We start from the raw sequence: 5,000 nt of genomic DNA, 5'->3' as shown, positions 1-5,000 counted from the left end.
CATGCACGTCGAAGTTGATTACCAGTACCGCGCCAGCGTCGACTGGCCGCCGAAGCGACGAGCTCAGCAGCGCATGCGCAAGGGCCGACACCACCCCAACCGAGCTTCCCTGCTTATCGGAGAGAGCAGGTGCGCATGAACACGGGCGCGCCTGAGTATCTGAGTTTAAAAAAAAAAAGAACTGTGCCCGAGGCAGTGACAAAGACAAGTGGTCGCGGTCGCTCTGAATCTTATCGTATTATAGAAAAGGCGGGTTGGCGGCGCTTCCTCGAGGGTCAAAACGTACAATCGTCGAACTAGCGCTCCCGGCGTCAAGTGGAGTGCATCCTTCTTCTTGTAACGGTTTGCAATTGACTGCTTGAATGTGCCGACCACGCGTCACGGGTCGCGTATAGAGCCAACCGTTGGCAAGAACGCGTCTAGCGTAGCAGCAGAACCGATCGCGGTTGCGATAACCCATCGCTGGTAGCGAAAGAAAAAAACGAACGCACCCACACGCAGTTTGTAGCAATAACCGCACAAACCAATGTGGTTTTAAATGTAGCTTCGCAGGTCACAGTAGAAGGGCACTGAAACTTTCTCATAACGCACACCGCTGTAGTCCACAAAGAACAAAGCGCACAAAATAGATCTGATACAGCCGCACTGCATTATTTCGTGTTTTCACTATATCATAACTTTCGTGTGCATCTCACGCAGGCCAAGGAGTAAAAGGCAAGAAAAAAAAGATGATACGCGATCCTAAGCTTTGACTTGGCTGCTGTGGCATTTATGTTCTCTAGGCGAACGCAATGCACAAACTGAACTCGAATTTCCAATAATGGAAGTTCGTATTTGGCGACATGGTTGTATTTTTGACTAATATTTGCGTTTTTCGCCCGTGCATGCGCTTCACTGCGCTACTCTTTGCCCCTTCAACGCGGCTTCACTGCAATGCGGGAGTGTTCTGCGTTAAGCCGAACCAACAGGCAAAATCGCGCCTAGCACATAGAGTTCCCCCCCCCAAAAAAAAGCGGAAAAGAAAAGTAGCCTTATTTAAACGAGAAAGATGCCACGAGTGCCCCAACGGAAAGCTTTAAGGGTTACCGAAGGGTAACTGAGGGCGACGCAACGAGCTTTGGCAAGAAGGACGATGGGTGTAGTGTCACGAGAGATAGGAATAGAGCAGATTGAGGGGCGAGCGAACAAACGCGAGTTAATGACACCTTAGTTTAAACCATGAAAAAAAGAAATGGGCATGCAATGGGGGGGGGGAGGAAGATGGTCATTGAGGGTTACGGACCCAATTCCAAGAGAAGGGAAGCGTAGCAGGGGGTGGCAGAAAGTTGGGAGGGCAGATTAGATTAGGAAATGTGCAGGGACTACATGGCGACAATTAGCACGTGACCGGGGTACTTGGATACTTATGGGAGAGGCCTTTGCCCTGCACTGGGCGTAACCAGGAGGAGGAGGATGAAAAGGTAGCAACAGGTCTTCATAACATACAGGTTGGAAAGCTGGAGCACCTTTGAACCCTTGAATATATTTCGCAAGGCTTGGCCACACGACAAGCTTGTTTTCGAGGCGTTCGCTCCCACTGCTGCGAAAATGTGCACACAACGGCTGCACAGTAGTTGCCAGAAAGCGGGCACTCTATTTTTCTTTCATAGGGAATCTTTCTTCCACTAGGGCAGCGGATTTTGGCAGGGCGAGCTTGCGTTGGCGCTGTGGTTTACGGATCCAAGCAATAGTGAACTCAAAAATCCAGTGTTGGCTTTGAGCGGGATTCACATTGGTTGCCGAACCCACGGCTAATCATACACCCCCCCCCTCCCCGTCCTATAGTGGCTCATTACAGCAGACAGAAACATCGGATAAATAACAATCCTATTTCTTAGACATATAATTTGCCGATTCTCCCTCCTGGTTCTTTCTTTTGCTGTCATTTATTTTTCTCGAAGGCCGTAATAAGAAATTTGCTGGTGCGGCTGTCCCATTTGCGCGGCAAGAAGTGCGACGTCACACACAGGTGGAGTGGCCGTTTAATTACTCTCGTGGTCCGCGAACCGGCGTCGTTGCGTATGGTATAGGAATGGTGCGTGTGAAGTCAGTGGTCGCTTCGAGCTTGTGTTCTTCATTTTGATTGAATGAAGTCTCACCGAAGTGAGCGGGGGCCGATCCCGGAGGTAGTGCAATACCGGGCCGACCTGCGGCGGAGGTGAAGCAGGCTTCAAGCACTCCGCCAACTTCCAAAAATAGGTTTAATATCGTGGGTCCACATAGAACCCGTGTCAGATATTAAGCTGATAAGAACAGAGTTTTTTATTATGCTAGTTACACATCACATCATAAATATTTGTTACGAAACCAAGGAAAAAACGGATAAAAGGTGTGTAGTCTAAAACCGGCAAACAAATGACTAAAAAAACTAGTTAGTGGTGTTAGTAATAAAAGGCTAAAACTGTAAAGGTGTAAAACAGCAAAAATCGCTTCTCTAAAAACATAAGATCATCTAAGAGGTGCCGACATCGGCTCTAAAAATCTTTGTAGAGGCGCTGATAGTATCGCTGATGCACAGGCGTTTGAGTGTCCGTAGGTATGACCTACTGCACAGCCTGCGCATCACGCGATCATTCCCCTGATCCCAGGTGCCAAGGCAGCCGACGACCACCGCGTCCACCGTCACGCGTCCCATTTGCGCGGCAAGAAGTGCGACGCTACACACAGGTGGAGTGGCCGTTTAATTACTCTCGTGGTCCGCGAACCGGCATCGTTGCGTATGGTATAGGAATGGTGCGTGTGAATTCAGTGCTCGCTTCGAGCTTGTGTTCTTCATTTTGATTGAATGAAGTCTCACCGAAGTGAGCGGGGGCCGATCCCGGAGGTAGTGCAATACCGGGCCGACCTGCGGCGGAGGTGAAGCAGGCTTCAAGCACTCCGCCAACTTCCAAAAATAGGTTTAATATCGTGGGTCCACATAGAACCCGTATCAGATATTAAGCTGATAAGAACAGATTTTTTATTCATGCTATACTACACTTTGATCTTAGCCAAAAGGCCGAGAAGCGATGTCCTTCACTTCACTCCATTGTACTACTGCCTTGTGGGCGCCCCGCCGACATTGGTAACCTCAGCAACAGCGTGGGCAATTTTCTAAATTTCAGCCTGTCTAGAGACTCTATGCTCTCTATCTGAGGAATAAACTCGCGACGCCTCAGTCTTTCGCTGTTAACGAAACGCTGTCGCGTAGAAACGAGACCCGAGTGCAAGCTTGTTTGTAAGGCCAAACCAACGACGGCAACCTCGTAGAAAACGGAGCAGGCGAGCGGAAAACACGCGCAAGGGGAATGCTTATTTCCGTCTGAATGCGGCCGCTCGAGGTGACTTTCTTTGAGGCCTTCGTTTCAAGCCCGTGCGCAAGTGTAATATAGCACGCGCATTTCCTTCATTTCTTTTTATTTACCGCAAGGCCCACTGAAAATTTTGATACGGCACAGGCCGGGACGGATCGCAACGTGTAGAATCGACCGGCAGAATTAGGTAGCGTGCCCCATGTACGAAGACGAGCAACATAGAAGTGAATGAAAAAAAAATAAATATAGAAAAGACTGCGCACTCCTTCCAACCGGAAACAGAGGGGGGAGAAGAATCGCCATGTGAAGCACAGGTATTGTATGTTAAAAAAAAAGTGCTACCTCATAATGTTTACCACTATCGCGCGCGCGCGTGTGTGTATATGTACATGTACACACATACATACATATATATATATATATATATATATATATATATATACACACACACACACACACACACACACACACACACACACATACACACATGCTAGCATAGCTTAAACGCAGCTTTGAAGCTCAGCCTTACACAAGAAGCAAGCACCACCCCTTTCGCAATCCCCATTTGAACCATTTAAGTGAGAAACGTGAGTACAGCCAGGTCGTTCGAAACTGGCGCGAAAACGCATTGGCGCCATCTGTGTACGAAACTAGGAAAACCTACGGACTTCGCCATACAGAAAGAAAGGTAGATGGCGCGAGCGAACTAGAGCCAGTGAGTAATGGCAGAAACGTCTTGGGAAGAGAGAAAAAAAACACGCAAAGGTTGTTGGCTTGTGGCAGCATTCTATTTTACAGCGAGTAAAGAGCATAGCAGCTTCTAAAGGAGCAGCTAAAAAAAGAAGAACGTGAGAGAGGGAGACAAACAGGCGTGTTTCCTTAGAATGCAGAGCATGCAGCACACACAATCAAGTGCCAAAGAGACCGGGAAAGCAGATGGCGCGAAGGCGTATGTCGTCAAAGCTTGAAAGCAATTTATAAACTACAAGGCGCGCCGAAGTCAACCTACTCTCATCAGGTTGCTCCCCCCTCCAATTGCATTTAAATTAAAATTACAGTCGCCTCAAAGGCAGAGAGAGAGAGAGAGAGAAAATAAATACACTCGCTTCGTGCAGCTGCACCCGTTCAAATTTTACAGCAAGAGCACTCCCGAAAGCGCAAAGCCCGCTGCTGCCTGGCCGGAATGCGCTCGCTACAGGATATCGCCGTGCTTGCCTCGGCAACCAAGAGGTGTCGCTTGGCACACTGCTGCATTGTAGCACACCGGGAACCGTGCAGACGTCGGCGATCGCCTCGACATCGCTGCGAGCGCTCGAAGAGACAAAGTCCGAAACGACGTCAGCCGGGGCGTCGAGCACGCCGCCCGCGCTGGTCGCACTCGTGCTCGGAAATGGCGAAGGGGACCGCGCTAGCGTGCCTTGAATCGGTGAGCGGCGGTACCGCGGCGATCGCGAGAGCTCGTATCAGCCGCGCCAAAGCGAAATATTGGCGCTCGGCTCGGCGCAGTACGCCGCCTCGTCGCACGAGTACGGCCCCATGGAGGTCTGGCCACTTATCGCTGCTATTATAAGGGGAGAACCGGGCCGGCGTCGTCGTCGGCGCCGCGACGTTGGCGCGCGCGCTCGAAGAGACAAAGTCCGAAACGACGTCAGCCGGGGCGGCGGGAGC

At 50.2% G+C, this 5,000-nt stretch overlaps 1 non-coding gene and 1 pseudogene across 1 annotated transcript; both read right to left on the bottom strand.

Moving 5' to 3' along the window:
• Positions 1 to 2,143: 2,143 nt before the first annotated feature.
• On the bottom strand, positions 2,144 to 2,335 carry LOC142565055 (U2 spliceosomal RNA). Its single transcript, XR_012824775.1, has one exon. It is a non-coding gene; the product is annotated as a U2 spliceosomal RNA (small nuclear RNA).
• Positions 2,336 to 2,841: 506 nt separating this feature from the next.
• Positions 2,842 to 3,049, bottom strand: LOC142565000 (U2 spliceosomal RNA; annotated as a pseudogene).
• Positions 3,050 to 5,000: the final 1,951 nt, after the last annotated feature.

The sequence above is a fragment of the Dermacentor variabilis genome, chromosome 11 (assembly GCF_050947875.1).
Source record: "Dermacentor variabilis isolate Ectoservices chromosome 11, ASM5094787v1, whole genome shotgun sequence".
NCBI lineage: Eukaryota > Metazoa > Arthropoda > Arachnida > Ixodida > Ixodidae > Dermacentor > Dermacentor variabilis.
Note: the sequence above shows the minus strand (reverse complement) of the source record. Positions and strands in the feature narration are given on the sequence as shown.